The following is a 17,292-nucleotide window of genomic DNA, read 5'->3' as shown; positions in this document are numbered from 1 at the left end:
ACTTGCCCCCCCCCCATCCATCCCACAGAGATATTACAATCAACTTTAAACAAAACACTTTTGATAAGCAGAAGTTTGACAATCTGAGAATTTCTAGTTTCTCAGAACCTTTAAACCCAGAACACACTTTCATGAGTATCTTAACAAGGCAACGTTTAGGGCTATTTAAACCTGAGGAACTTATTTTTGGCACCTTCCTAGTGTGGACTTTACAGGCTCTGCCATTGCCATGGGCCCTCACACACACGCACTTTCACTCCCTAAAATTAAACAATATAAAAAGGCTGGGATGAGCTAATAAAAAAAAAAAAAAGACAAAAATAGAGGACAATTAAGACACTTACAATAACAAGGGGGAAACAGGCCAGCAGCCCTACACTTAGGAACAATGCTATATCTTTTTGAGCCCCACCTATTGGCACCATATCTGTTAGCTATTTATACACACAAAGACATCTCCTGTAACAGGCATAGAACTTTCCAAACAAATAAAATGGTCAGGTCTCTACCTCAAAGAGTTTACAATCTAAAGCCTCAATCCTGCAAAGACAGACACAAACGGATTATATTATGCACATATCATATTTATGCACTATTTCAAAACTGGGGCCTAAATTAGACACAACACAGTAGGGAACGACAATACACAAAGATTGATAGTGGAGGATGGTGTGACAAAGTGGGGATTTTCCATGGTTATGTTGTATGTGAGTTTTACTGTTTTGCATGAATACTGTGTGTGCCTCGGTTTCCCTGTGTGCTGCACCAATACCTCAATGGTAGGACTAGGGGTGTGGGACTTTGGCTGAGACCTATGGGACAGGTGAGGCTGCTCCAGATGCCTGCACATATGCTATGACCTGTGCCCTTTGTAATCTGAGACCCGGGAGGGGGATGCAACCATGTGATGACCAGGTGACTCTTTGCCCGGGAAGCAAGACAAAGACAAGGAGGAGGAGTAAAGTGGGTGTCGGAGGTCTGGTTGCTGGAAGCTGGGCAGTCTGCTTGGGGGGACTGGCCCAGGACTTCCCAAGATGGAGTTGGCTGAAAGACACTGATTTCTGTGATAGCAAGCTCTGTTCTACGCTGTGTTCCTGTCAACTAATAAACCCTTCTGTTCTACATGCTGGCTGTAGAGAGAATCACTGCTGACTGAGGAGTTGGGGTGCATGGCCCTCTGGCTTCCCCAGGAGCCCCGCCTGGGTGGACTCACTGCAGGAAGTGCACGGTGTGGAAGGGGATGCTGAATGCTCCGAGGTCAGACCCAGGAAGGCCGAAGCTGTGTACGCTTCTTGCCCTGGAGACAGAATGCTCAGAGAGAGGAGGCAGCATGCTCCCCCAGAGTCCTGACTGGCTTCGTATGGAGTAGTTCCAGAGTGTTGGCCCGGTGACACCGTGACAGATGGAATGAGGATTATAATACTGAACCACCAGGAGACAGGCTTATTTTTACTTAAATATGGTGTTGGTTTCTCCTTCTTTTGTTAGTTGATTTCCAAAATCACAGAAAGCTCAGCAATGTCATTTTCAATGAAAAACAGCTTATACATGGTAAGAAGGTTTTCCTGCTACATACACTCCCAGACCACTGTTAGATGTTGACAATATAACAGACTAGTACTGTGGTTGCTTAAAATGGCTATCTTTCTGTTAACTATAGTGCTCAACCTATCCATCTCATACCACGGGATTAATATGTAATCAACGTTATGCAATCCCTTCTACTAGGGTTATTATTGCTACAACTTGCCTGCATAACACTACAAAAAATAAATGGAACTGTTCTGTTTTTGTTATGAATGTCAAACTCATATGCTGTGATAGTTCCAAGCAAGAACAATGTATCCAAGAAAAACACAAAATGCAATGGGGATACACAGCAGGTACACCTGCCTGGGAGTTCCAGCAGCAGTGCAGGGAGGCTGTAATTCAGTTCCAAGTTTTATAGAATAGGGTTGGGTTGTTTTTTGGAAAATGTACAGTGATGATTTCAGAGCATTAATATAAGTATATAATATCCTCCTAATCAGACAAGACAAGAATAATCTCTGTTCTTCTACTTGTAAAGAGTTTTAAGGAAAGCCTGGCTGGGGATGATAGAAGGATAGTCAGTGACAGAAATTGAAGTTGGCTATTTATTCGTAGGGCACACTGTGTACAAGCAGCTGCAGCGCAAGCTTTCTCCCACTGTCCTGCCAATTACTTTAGCCATGCTCCCCCGAGAGAATGACTAATCTTAGTGTACTCCTCTTCATACAATCGTCAAGTATAGGACAAAATTCAACACTTTTAAAAAAAATGAAAATACTAAAGATGAGCTTGCATGAAACCCCCAGAACTGAACCTGAAGTTTGGATATGGATCCACATCCAGATCTCTGCAGCATGAGCCCCAATCTAGTAAATATCCTATAAACAATTTCAAAGTTTCCATGGTAGATTGAGGGTTATGGTTCTATAACTTACAAAATAGCTGCTCTCTCTCCCAGGAATCACCATACATAGTTTAAGGGCTAAGGAGATCAAGGGCAGCCAGACAGAGTAGAGCAATGAAACAGGTCTCTAGGAATAGTTAGATAATTGTATATGTTGGTTTTAAAAGAGCCCTATTATGCATAGCTGAAAAGGATATCCTTTTGAATCTAATCTTGGCAAGGTAACATTAAGTCTTCAAACAGACAAAACTCAACTTCTCATCAAGCTTATAAAATCATGATTGGTTTGGGCAGACTCCAGGTTAAAATGCTCTTAATATCCACAAAACGGATGTGTACACTGATCTTTTTGGCTACTAGTAGACTATAGGTTCAAACATGCTAAAGGCTATATATTGCCCTCTATTTATGTGCCAAGTTCCTGTTGATGTCAGCTCCCATCACAGGAGTTCTGCACACAGTTCAAGGGCAGTACATGGCTGTAAGAAAGAGAAACAAACACTCAAACTCATCTAACATGAAAATTTAACTAAACAACGTAACCGAATATAAACATTCAGTATATGGAACAAAACCACGATTCAGCCATTGAAAAAAGGTGTTACATGCACAGAGACCTTAGAGAATACATCAAAATGAAAAAGAGCTCAAAGTCTTTCATGAAGAAAGGTGGGTGTAATAGTACAAAGCAACTGAAAAAGCTGCTTCCTGATCTGAGCAAAAATGATAAAAAAAAATTGTATTTATCACATATCATCACACTAAGAATGCCTCTCTATTCTAGAACTTCTGGCTGATAGTAAATGAAATCTCAACAGAAGAGTTAGAAATACTTTAAGTGTCTTAAATATATATTATTAGTCAGAAGAGGCTAGTTATGTGATTGATATTTAAAATATATTTGCTAAGGTTTAACAATTATGTAATTCATTAACTGTCAATCATTTATTTAACAATATTGTACTTAGATCTGTGGACTAACAGTCTTATCTCCTTAGTTCTATTCCAGTCTCTACTAGATACTTGCTATGTACCCTTGAAATGAGGGCTATTCTCTATGGGCCTCAGTAAATCCAACTGTAAAACCGGGAATTATAGTACTTGACTATCTCAGAAGAATGGCGAGAGTCTCAATATATGCTTATAAAGTGTTCTGAAATCTTTAGAAAAGAGCTGAGAGTAGAGATAAATACATTAGAGACTGTGAGGCACTCAGATATTATGGTAACAGGGCCACAAAAAGAATTTAAGATAGAGTTGTTTAATAAATGCCAAGTGTTCTCTTCATTTACATGTTAAATATCAGATAGCTGTATATGTTCTCTTTTTAACTCACCACAGAACTGAATAGACAATAGAAATGGGGGATAAAAGCGGACCAAAAAAAAAAAATCACTATTTTAGGCTTCCTTCTATCCTGTAACTTACTTACTTGCAAATGAGGATATGTACATATGTAAAGCCCTGCAAGCCAATAGATAATCATGCACAGGCAACAATACCTAAACTAAATTTTTATACAATCACACAGATGATGCAACATGCAATAAAACAGAAGTCCAAAGATTTCATTGCTCTAGACTTGGATTCATAGGGGCTGATTCGAAGTTCACTGTAACCAGTGGGTATCAGGCTCTTATTTAGAGCTGAGTGGGAAACAGTTCTCTCAACCCAGGAGCATTTTCTAGATTTCAAAAGTTTTTCCCATCTGGAATTGGCATAAAAAACTGAAAAACTGAAATTTTTTTAACAAATAAATAATCCAAAGAAAACATTGGGTTAATCAAAATGTTTTGTTTAGATAATTTCAAACTGTTTTGTTTTGATCTCAACTTTTTCAAACTTTATTTTTTAGTATAAATTAAACTAAAATTTTGAAAACAAAGTCATTACAAACTGAAAAAATGAAACTGTTTCAAAAGTATCAAAAAGGAACATCTCAACACCTCGGGCTACAGGGCTATTTAATTGTGGTGTAGACGTTCAGTCTCAAACTGGAGCCCAAGCCTGACTGTCTACATCACAAGTGACCAGCCCCATAGCCTGAGCCCCACAAGCGTGAGTCAGCTGACATGGTCCAGCCACGGGTGTTTAATTGCAGTATATTCATACCCTTTGATAACATTCTGTTGATTATGTAAGCCAGCATAAATTCCAGCTGTGTTGGCTCTTCAGTGTTTACAGTGAAAATTTCTTATCTTAATTGCTAACATAAGTAGAGATAAATAGAATACTTGTGCTCATTTACGTGCCATGGCTTACAGAACACATACTTTTTCAAGTTCCCAAACGCTTGAAAAGACGGTTCTGGTGCTGAGGTTTTGAGGACAAACAAATGGTTTATAGTACCTTTATGTCCACCAACTTTTTTTCCATAATGTGTTTTGCAACCTACAGATATTGAGGGACTTCACTACTTTAAGTGTCTATTACTTAAAAAACTTAAACCAACAAATTTTATTATTTTGAAAATGACACGCCTTCCAGACAGTTCATTTAGAGACAAATGCTGAAGTCCTTATTCAGTTCTTACATAGGAAAAACTTACTGAAATCAATGGGAGTCTTGCTAAGCAAAGACTTCAGTGTTTGGTCCTTGGAGTAGATGAAATAACACGTTTAATTACTGAAGCAGCAGAAAAAAAAAAAAAAAAAAAAAAAAGCAGTGACAGAGTCATCCAACATAATTACTTCCTTCAAAGTCTGCCATTCAACCAAGCAGTTCTACTAGGTCTTTTATATTGGGAGGTAGTGGCCTTCAAAGGACAGTTGGATAACCCACAAAAACCATTTAGGCACATTCGATTTCAGCACGGATCTCACACCAAACTAAAAAAATTAAATTATTTAGGATTTCCAGTGGATAAAAGGGAAAGGAAAAATAAAGTGAAAAAAACAAAAAGTAAAATAAAAGTTTTCTGTAGAAGGGAAAAATAATCAAGGAGCATATACATAAAGCAGCAGTAGTTCTCTTGCAGACTTGCCCTCATTCCTTTTCCTTTTAAAGTGGAGGACACTGCCTTTTCATTTTCTTTCTAAACTGCCTCCTAATTTGCTCTCCAGAATTCTTTTAATCTTGCTCCTTTTTCATTTTCTATTGCTTTCACCTCTGTGAAGAGAGGAGATATTGAGATGGATGCTCAGTGCATATGGAGAAATGATAACATCCTTAAGGGTACATCCATACTTCAAGCTGAAATGTACACCTCCTGCTTGAATGTAGGCATGATCTAAGATTTTTCTCCTGCTACCATGCAGCCATCTCAAGAGGCTGAAGGAAAGCCTAAGACTTGCCAAACAGGATCTGGACTCCAACAGCGGTCAGTTACAAGATGCATCAGAGGAAAGCACAAGAATCCCCATACTGGAAAAACCTACTCAGAGGACGTTTCTTCCTTACCTTTGTCAGTCAGTGGCTGGCTTACACTGCCTGATACTACTACTTCTGCTCCAGCTCATTGTAATGAGTCTTGCTGCCATCTATTTGTTCTGTGTTTGTCCAGCATCTAGCAAAAAAGGATGCTAATCCATGACTGGGGCTCCTACCACAATACAAACACAGACCAAAAGAGCAACAGTGGCATAATACCAGTACTAATTCAAAGCTCCAACATGATGCATTATAAAAGCTCCTGGCCACATAGCCATGGTTTTATTTTTAAAGAAACAGAGCACATGAGTCATGCTTTGGGATCCTCCTGGATACTCTAGTAATAATACTTAGAAGGAGATCCCTGATGAAAAGTGCTAAGTAGTGCACTAGGTATAGCCTAGAGTAGAAAAAAAGGATATATTTTTTAAAACTGCTTTAGCTAATTCAATTTGAAACACCACTTAGCACCTCACATAGACAATTTAACATCTTTAAAACCATGTTAACTATAAATGGAAGGCTCCGGGGAGCCTAGGTCCTTGATTTAGCAAGACCAGCTAACGTTTTTAAAGGTGTTAAATTCTGCTAAGTTTCAACTTGTGTTAGCTAACAACATTTTTAAAGACATTTTTACCTACTCTAGACAAGGTTTTAAATGTCAAATCCTGAGTCCATTGAACTTAACAGGAGTTTACCGTTGACTTCAGTGGATCCAGAATTTTCCCAAGTGACTAGAAGAAGGTAATGAAGAAACAGTTCTAACCTAAGGAATGATCAAGGGGGCTGAAATCCAGACAACTTGTGTTCTAGACTTGATTTTGCCAGTGACTTGTATGACCTTGGATAACAGGCCATGCCTCAGTTTCTGTAAAATGGGGATAATGGTACTTACGCATCTATGAAGCCTTTTACAGTCTATGGGTGCAAACAGATGCTCAAATAATAATTCATCTATTTCTTTAACATAATACACATATCAAGTTACTTTTCAGTGGTTCATAAGCATCATTAGCCACATTTTACAGATGTGGAACTGAGGTACAAAAAGGTTAAGTGACTTGCTCAAAGTCAGACAGTAAGTCACTGGGAATAGGACACAGACATCCTGATTCCTAGTCCAGGCTCTTTTTCCTGGATTTTCCTGCCTTCCATTTCAAGAGGCTGAGAGAAAGCTTAAGACTTACCAAACAGGATCAGGCAAGTGATCTATCTAGCCTAGAAGATGTTTCAGCTCATTTCAATATGTGTAGGGATAGGCAATATTTCCCTTTGGTTCCTTTGCAAATATTATTTATAAAACATGAAAATATTTACAAATTGTGTAAGTGTTGCAAAATAATAAAAACAAATTCCAGGAGCCAAAATTGTTACCTAAATCCAATGAAATTTTTGAAAATGTGTTGATGTTCATGGTGTCTTGGTAATTATAGGTATGCTTACATTTTTAAAAATATTAATACACCAAGAGCAGTGCACACACACATATATATGAAGCATTAGAGGTCAATTTCATCATCCAGGGTTTATTTTGCAGCATGCATGTCTTTAGATCTTTTTCTAGAAGGTAGCAGCACAATGAGAGGGTTCACTTACAAAACATTTAAGTATCAAAGAAAGCTGTTATATCAAAGTATAGCACTACTTTCCAACACATTAATACAAGATAAAATCTGGATAAGTCAAGATAAAATACAAGATAAAATCTGGATAAGTCATTTAAGGAGGTGACACTGGTTAGGGGAAGCTAGGGCTCTAAAGACAAAGTCCTCGTGCCTGGACACCTGTTTATTATTCAAATGGTATATCACCAAGATTGTATCTGCTACAAAATGCTGGGCAAAGCAACCGTCTTCTATGGTGACCCTTGTGCACAAGGTGTCGCTTCAGATGTTCTTGGCACAAGTAGGAGCACTCCGTTTGGGATATGTATTTGTTCTCTGATAAATTAGTGTAATTATTTCAATGTGTTTTATAAAATAAATGTGTTCCTGTTGAGGGTTTGCTCTCAAAGATATATTGTGCTTGGAATTCTTCCCTCTTTCAGTTGCAATATCAGCCAGGAGGAAACATAGAAAAACAGAGTTCTTTCATTTAGACAGCCAATGGGCAGTTGGCTAAACCCAAAGCAGTAATGTAACTACTTACGATTTTTTTGGCAGCTGTGCTTATTTAATAGATTTGACAGTATTTCACCACTATGTATAAATCTGGATATTAAATGGCCATGCTGGTGCATTATCTCATAAGCATTGACAAGACTCAGTTTGCTGAGATTCCTGTGCTCAAGAAACCTACCAGTGGAAGACCACTGATTTCAAGTAGACTTAGGTTTGGGTAATAGATGCTGTAGCTTGTCTAGGAAGGGTACATAAGTTATAGGGCACGCATTGGCTTAGACTGCTTCCTGAAATGAATTTTTCAGAACAGTCAGACTTTGTCTGCTATCACTACAATTTTTAATCCATATTAAGAAAAGAAGTACAGTTTAAAAGTGATTAATGTGATTTGTGTCCACACTAAAATAATTGAAGGAAACAAATCCTTTTGTGATAGGCCCAATCTTGAGTGCAGAAAAAGCGTTACCCATATAAGTGGTTTAGTTTAAAGCATGGCTTAGCTATACTACGAACAAGCCCTGACAGGCTTTTCTGCAGAAGGATGATAGTCTGTTCTCCAGGTAACCCCACATTGCACAATGCTAATGAAATAAGACCCTGATCATGCAATGATCACAAGTGGGCCCTTGCACCTGGAAACCCAAAGCTGCTCTAAACTATGTCAGAGACAGGAATGCTGTAAAACCAACTGCATGGCCTCTTTAGCTGCATCTTGTGTTTACTGCTATAACTGAGGATTGAGCACAAAACCCTCTTTTTTTCCCCAGAACCAATACAAAGAAACTTTGAATCCATACAACCCCTTAAATGGCCAAGTGGGGATCCACCCCCTGCTTAGGAGCTTGGCTCACAGGGCCTTAAGATGCCATTGCAACTGCTGAAAAAGTGGGGGAAATCTCTTTTCTGTCTGTCACGTTATTAACAAAACTCTGCAGTGATTCCCTAACTGCTGATTTTGGGGCACAAACTGTAACACAGAGAGGGTGGCTGTATAAAAATTAGATGGAATTGAATGAAGAATTTTTAACAAATATTTTGTGCATTGATAATTCACAAACAGAAAGCCATAAACCAGGATTTTCTTGACTGTATTAATTGTTTGAAATTATTCACTGAAAAATTTCTCGCAATTCTCAATATGTTGTGAACATTCAATATTAGACAAATTTTGTTGGTTAGTTTTGATTGGATGTGTAGGTCACATAACTGCCTGATTGGATGAGCAGAGACATGAGGTTGGCGAGGGAATATCTTTTATTAGACTGACTCCTGCTGGTGAAAGAGAGAAGGTTTGGAGCTCCACAGAGCTCTTCTTGGATGAGTGTAACCCTTAGAATAAGGTTCACATACTTGTGACTGAAAGTGAATTTTGAGTTTGCAACTAATATTCACCAGTACTCATGTCAATAATCTTATTTGCTAAAATACAACGGGTATGCAAACGGGCAAAGCAAATTAATTTTTAAAATGTGAATATTCAGACAGAAATATGGAGTACTTCCTACGTCTAAAATTAAAGTTGAGCACAAGCTGAACAGTTCAGCTACAGATCATTATTTGGAACATTCCAAAGTTTGAGCACTTTTGGATCAAGAGTCTTGATATGGCTCATTAGAGAGGTAGGCTCAGTCATGAAATTTCAGTCTGGATCTGGATTCTGGGCCCTTTCCTCAAAGCCTGAAAGTGTTCAGATCCGGTGTTTTGATTTGGTCTCCATCTCTAGTGAAAATGGTACTTACTGGATTTTATGCAACTATCTGCTCCCTTTGCATTTTGAGACATTTTCTGACAGTGCTTTACTGAAAAAAAAGTTGTATACTTGTTAGCCATGCAAAGCCAATGCAGCTATGGGACAGCGAGCTGGATACTATTCTGACTCACACATCATCAACAGAACTCTCAGCCTATGCACAATATTTATAATTAATGACATGGTGAGATACAGAAAGAACACAGTTTCAGTCCCTACCTGAGTTTGTAGGACAGTCAATCAGAAAAGTCAGTTTTTGCCCTGTAAACAGTAAAGGATCTGGAAGTAATTGAAAGAGTAAATATGGACTCCATGCTGTCAAATTTACAGGTGATTATTGAACTTTAAGGCCAACTATATGTTTACATCATCCTCTAGAGAGGAGACAGTTGATGCAAAAACATATGGTCTGTACAATGAGACACCCTCTTCTAACCACTGCTGGGATAGATTTATTTACAGCTGGAATGGTAATTACATATATGGTTCGTTTTAGCTGGAAAATGGTTCCTCCTTTTCCCTTTAAAAACCTTTAAAAAGGGTGATCATACCAAGTCTGTTATTACCAGTGGTGTTCTCTTTTTCTCAATACACATGTGGGGCTGCCAGCTCAGCAGAAAGGTTTTCTTTCCTGCCATTTCACAAAACAAGTGCTGAAAATTTGAGACTACACTGCAAGAGGAATTTTGAAAAGGATTATTTTAAATTAAATTCCAAACAGGTAAGCGTAGGGTAGAAGATCAATATCCAACAATTAGCAGTAGAACTGGGCATTACTCTTGGCACATGCTACTTGGCATTCATACACTGCATGGAATCCTGCACGCTTAAAATCAACAATTTCGCTTGGAAACATTGTAACACTCTGGAGTAACTTGGGTAAACAGGTCAGAAGAGAAACAATTCTATGTGAGTAACAATGTCTGGATTTCGCAGAGCTTTGGAGGCCTGATTAGAATTGCAAACCGAACTGATCAGACAGATTGTGCATTGGTACACAGAAGAGAGGACTCAAGGAGTCTGTTTCCACATCCTTGCCCCAGACTCTTTGTACTCCCAAATACACAGCATTAGGACTCCAGAGTGAAAACACCTCCGCGGATGTCAACCTCTCCCAGAAGGATGGACAGGTTCTTAACCATACATTGTTCAGCACAGGCACAGATGGGATTGAACACTGCACCTTCTCTAAGAGTGCAACAGTGGCTGCACTCCCATGTGCCTGCCACAGTTCCATGAGATATTGTGCCTGCCTCACAGGAAAGGGGCACTCTTGTACTCCCGCAGAACAGGGCTGTGGCTAAATGCTACAGCAGCATTCTGTCTGCCTCAATATGCAAAGCTGAGTTGTATTCCACAGGTGAATGTAGGTCACTTTTTTTTTTAAATATTGTCCAATACATTTTTAAACAGAGCACAGAACTCAGGTAGTTCTGTGTAATTACCACCGTCAACTTCTAAAAGTATGGTCAGAGCCCTATGTGACCCAGAGAACACCCAAGCATTAGTTAGCTCCTAAGCCCACCCAAAAAATCCCTTATGGAAAAACAAATCTTAGAATTTAACAATGATTACACCAGTATGATTCTACAATAACTACTCTAAAAACCTATAGAATGATCTCCTTTTAGAAGATTTTTTGGCTCACTCAAATATTATAGAAGGATTTTTTTTAAATTCTATAAGAGGATTCAGAATGACTATAGTTTCTCTATAGGTTTCTAATAAGTTATATAGGACTTTTCTGTAGGAGATAAAATAGAACTAAACATGCACAAACAGAGCCAACAAAACACCAGCTAGAATATTTGACCTGATGGTGGAAGCCTGACTTCAAGATGAACCTTCAGTAATTGGCTTTCCAACAACTATCATAGTATTACATTTTCATACATTAATAGCAGGCCCGTTAATATAAACCAGAAATGGTTTCCATGTGTTTTCAAATGTCTTTATTCCTGTAGCATAAACTGCTCTCAAGAAATGTAATCTGAGACCCTGATCCAGCAAAGCACTTAAGTACATGCTTAACTTTATGTACATCAATAGTCTCATTGACAAAGGCCTAAATAATGTAGTCTTGCATTCTGCCTATGCTGGGGTCTTTCCACTGTGGCATAGATTTAGTTTGACCTCTATATTTAGAGGAGGGGGCAGCTCCCGTCAGGCCAATGGGACCGTGTGGAGGGGACAAATTCCACACCTGCCTGAGACTTGCAGTTTGGAGGGCGCAATGCCCCCAACCCTCCCAAACTACACCCATGCCAGTGCCTTGAGGTGATACAAATCTGTGACACACACACAAACAACAGCAGAAGGCCCTTTCCACCATTTTGTAGGGATGGATGGGGGGACCAGCAGCAGAGTATCTTGCAGTGCACCCTGGCCACGCCCTACACACCATTGGAAGTGTTTCTGCCCAGGGCCCAGATAGCCTGAGATGGAAAGCTAAGAGGCGGTGGGCCAGAAAGGCTGCAAGATCCACATTTACACAGATCCAGTGGATCAATCAAATGCACCACACAAATGTCCCAGCAGGTAAATGGTAGATATTACTCTTCTGTACTCTACCCAGACAGGGCTCTATTACTTAAGTTTTATGTGGGTGGAATAGGTTGCATCTTTTACCACCATTAATCCCATCTGAATCCATGTGCTTTAATGAAATGTCCTTCAGCTCAACCATATCAGGTAATACACCTGGACTGAGCTTAACCATTAAGTCCACATTCAAAGGGGTGATATACTATTCTGTCATGTGAGAGCAGCCAAAATGGGAACTAAATTGAATCCACCTACCTCCCCTTGTTACTGCCTTTCCTTTCCCAGTCTTTTGTCCTCTCTTCCTTTATCTTCCCATTTTCTTTTGCCTTAACTTGTCCAATATACATTTCTTGAATAATTTGTTTATTTTCCTCTCCTATTCCTTTTAGCTTCCTTTCTTCCACTTCTTTCTAGTGTTCCCTTTTCTTCTGTTATTTCCCCTTCCATTTTCTTAACCTTTTCACTCTCATATGTGCAGTAATCTCTCCTTTCCAGCCTCTCTTTGATTTTCCTGTCCTTCCAAGAGTGTGGATATTATTACAACTACTGTTTGTGAAAGCAGGTTGCACTCTGCTAGTTTGTCCATCCAGAGGTAATCTTTCCCTTCAATATATGACAGCTGACTACTTCTGGTGATGGTGACTCAGTAGGGAAAAGGCAAAAAAAACCCTGAATTTAAAAATGTTCATATGCACACACACTGTAGTTACCATATAAGGTAAATCATATACATACAGGATAAGCAAAATTAAATACTCTACAGTACAGAATTTCTTCCACTTCAAGCAGAAACCACTGAGGGCACAGCTTGTACTCTCAGATTTGGTTCTTCTATCCTTACTGTAGCCCTGAAAATATTTCCATTTTGGTAGAACAAGCTTATCCAGTTCTCTGAGTCCAAGGTACTTTACAAAGTGAGTCCATGGGTCACTTTGCAGTCGTCTACTTGTATGAAAAACACAAGTTTGAAAGCCAACCTACTTTTAGGTTTCAGAAAAAGTGCTTCAGTACTCATGTTTTTCAGTACAAAAACTGCCACAGAAGAAATAAAACAAAACCTCTCCCTACAGCAGGATTGACTTGAGATAATCATAGGGTACTGATTTGATACTGGCACTGAAGTATCAGCCATCATAAACACAGTGGGACACACGACTTTTCACATTCTCAGCCAAATCTAAATAATCCTTTGCAGTCCGAAACCATCTTAAATAGAAAACATCCCACAAATGCTGGCATATCCAGACAAGCCAGGCTGTGTCAACTACTTTGTATGACTGGATATTTCAAAGCATGGATGTCCTCACTTCTAGGGCACCTCCTTGGGCTTGGGCACAGTGTCGCAGGGGATTTAGCCTCTTGCTCTGGCCTGGTGGCCATTTCCTGGGCCCCACATGGCCAGTCCCAGCCAGCATCTTCTCCTGACTCTCTGTTTGGGTCTTCTACTATTCAGCCCTCCAGCCAAGTCAAGTAACAGTTGACTCTCCTTTGGGGGGGATAAGTGAAGGTCCAACATGAAGTTCACAGAAAATGTCCATATTTATAGTTCTTCTGCCCTCTCAGGCTTGACTGAAATCCTCTCCTTTCTGGCCCCTTCAGAGATTCTCTTAAACAGTTTCTTCCCCAGCAGGATTCCCCCACTGCTTCCCATTGCCAGGGACTGAAGCAGTTTACCTCGGAGGATCTCCCTGCTCTTTGTAGGCCCTATCTTAGTGCTCTCCACTCAGAAACCTACTCTACTCCCTGTGGGTATCTCACCTGGACCTTGGCAGACTCTTCCCAGCGGGGAACTCCCCTTGTTCCTCTCTCTCTCTCTCTCTCTCTCTCAGGTCTTCCTTCATCTAGTCCATTCCAAGCTCTGTTTAAGAAGGGCTCTCCCTCCTTCACAAACATAACTGGAAGTAGTGCTGGAACTAGGGTGCTGCCACAGCCCCTGGTTTGAAGTAGTAATAACAAAAACCAAATACATAGTTTCCATCATTAGCATTCCCACTATAAAAATTATTTCAGCACCCCTAAAAGCTGGGGTCAGTCTTTCTAATAAAGCCCCATTACACCCAGCTAGAGTCACTAATTAGCCCTTATGTTGCCAGCTTATCAATGAGGCTGAAGGATCTCTGCTAATTCAAGGGGAAGGCTGAGCTCAGCTTGCCTCAAAGCCACCCCCAGGGGGGGAGAGACAACTGAGAAAAAGAAAGGACCACAAAATGCCAAGTTTTAACTGTTCTGGAGTCACTGTTTAGGCACTTGAATAGAATTGTACGGCTGAACTGGTTAGCTGTGATCTGCTGGAATCTTTGGTGGAAAAACCAAAGGCACTACGATTAATGCCATTCTGAGACGGGAACCATCATGAAGTGGAAGCACCTGTCAAGAAGGAAATCTCAGTGGGCAGCAGGGAAGGGAAGGATTAGACTTCTTTTTCTAGATAATGAGAGGTCTGTCTGAGCAACAGGCTGTGCTCATTTTAAAACTTCCAAGGACCACATGACTATTCAGAAGTGACTACTGTTGAAACCTAGTCCACTCACAGCCATATATGCAATGAGTGAAGCAAGCTCTGATTTGCCCTGCTAAAGAAGGACGACATTGAGCTAACACTAAAGCTATGAGACAACCTTATAAACCTAGTAAACAGAGTTGAGAGATGTTCTATCCCACACCATTGTAGCAAATTACTTGAGATTCCAGGCCTCTTGAATTATATATAATACACATTGCTATTGTACTGGGTGACCTATGTTACCCTATCTGAAAGGATAACTTCCCTTCTCTCTCCAAGCTGGATGTCTACAGACCATAAACCACTGGAACTAACACAAAATACTGTGTAATAGCTAGATAATATCTTAAGAATACATATCAGAGGGGTAGCCGTGTTAGTCTGGATCTGTAAAAAGCAACAGAGAGTCCTGTGGCACCTTTAAGACTAACAGAAGTATTGGAGCATAAGCTTTTATGAGTGGGTATTCACTCACGAAAGCTTATGCTCCAATACTTCTGTTAGTCTTAAAGGTGCCACAGGACTCTCTGTTGCTTTTTAAGAATACATAGGCTCACACACCAGGGATATGTAGTAGGCAACAACTCTTTCCAATCTGCTGCTCAGAAATTTCAACTGCATGAAATGTACTGCAGCTATCTCTCTTGTGGGACTCTGTGATCATCACTACGGCCATGTGTGTCACAGTTAAATTCTGTCACTTGGTGTGCCTGAAATGTGTGGTGGAGGCTGCCAAGACACTAGCCAAAACAGTGAAAGAAAAAAAAATGTATCTTTCCATTACAAAAAAAGAGAGAGAGATCCAAAATTGTAAAAAGCTTATTAACATCCACATTCTGGCCAATGCCATTTGGTTATAGGAGCTTTCATTATTTAATAGTGGGAGAAATATGAACAGCTATGTAGTTAAAATGAAATGTAGTTGCCTTGGAAAAAAACTTCTTTAAAAAAATCAAATAAAAGTTGCTGATTTAAAGTTATGAATGTTCCAAACTACCAAAAGGATTTTCCACAAACATGGCTTGTTTTATAGATCTCACTGAGATGTACAAGTTTAGTCAAGCCTAAAGACTGTGGCCCTGTTCTTGGGTTGCACCATAGAACCACAAGGGAGCCATGAAGTCACCTCTGTGCTCCTTAGATCCCGGGCCAGTCCCTCAGTGTAAATTATAACAGTTTGAGGGCTGCTCTAATTTACATCAGCTGCCAATAGTCCAAAGAGACTGCTTTGGCAACCAGAAATCACCAAGGCTTAGGGAAGTCTCTACGCTGCCCCCAAACTTATCTTCATCAGACTCAAATAGCATGGTTTCCTTTTATAACTGTCTGTTTTGAATTTTAGATCATGTTTATGAAAATAAAATGAAACTGTTCTTTTAACAAAAGTTTTACCAGGGCTGTCAACAATCAACTGAGTCACTAAGCACCCATCTAAAACACTACATTTTATGGAAGTCTGGTCAGTCCTTAGTCCTTTATAAAACTCTTTGTAGCAACTAATTATCTCACATTAAACTTTCAAAAAGTTTGGCCATACCTCCAGCCATCTTAGGAGTAATATTGACAGGTTCCAAAGTAGTCAAAAGAGCCAACCTCCAAAGCATCCACTCCTGCTTGACTGAAAGAATTTGTAGTTAGAAGAAGCACTCAAGATAGATGCGACTGAAATAAGAGGAATCTTAGGGTATGTCTACAGTGCAAATAGACACCCGTGGCTGGTCTGTGCCAGCTGACTCGGCCTCGTGGGTCTCAGCCTGCAGAGCTGTTTAACTGCAGTGTAGACTTCCAGGGTTGGGCGGGAGCCTGGGCTCTAGGACCCTGCATGGTGGGAGGATCCCAGAGCTCGGCCTGCAAGCTGAGCCTGAAAGTATTCACTGCAATTAAACAGCCCCGCAGCTCGAGCCTGAGTCAGATGGCATGGACCAGCCGCAGGTTTTTAATTGCAGTGTAGACATACCCTTAGGGGTAATTCAAATATATTAAAGTAGGACCCTTCCCATCCAACAGGGGAAAAAAGCAGAATACACGGACAAGGGTGAAAGCTGGGTTTGCTTTGGAAAGAGAGAGAGGGTGGTGGTGGTTGTTTTTTATTTCAGCGACAGAGTTAGGTAACTGGGTCTGCATGGATACATTCCTTCATCTGTGCAGAGTCAGTGGCAAGGTAGAGAGTCTTAATCTCTCCAATTTCCTTTTCTTCAGTTTCTTGCAGCGACCACAATGCTTTTTGTTTTCTCTGATGACATTTTAAATTAACAGAGTAATGTCATTAACAGATTAGTATTGGCATAGTTTTGTACCATTTTTGTCACTTTCTTCTAATTCCAGGTGTGCTTCGAACACTCAATTTTATCACCCAAATGTTCTATTTCAAACTATAAGGAATTTGGAGGTGAGAAGTGTTATTTTGTAGTTTCAGGAATACACATGTGCCGGTTTTATGTGGGGTGGAGGAATATTTCAGCTCATAAAGGTTAAGGAACTGACAGAAGTGGAAATTTAAGTCCAGGAAAAGGTGGGTAGCTGCCAATGACATAAACACTGATCTAGAGAGAGTGCATCATTGTAGGGGCTA

Source organism: Trachemys scripta, chromosome 4, assembly GCF_013100865.1.
Source record: "Trachemys scripta elegans isolate TJP31775 chromosome 4, CAS_Tse_1.0, whole genome shotgun sequence".
Taxonomy (NCBI): Eukaryota; Metazoa; Chordata; order Testudines; family Emydidae; genus Trachemys; species Trachemys scripta.
This window is presented reverse-complemented; position numbering follows the sequence as displayed.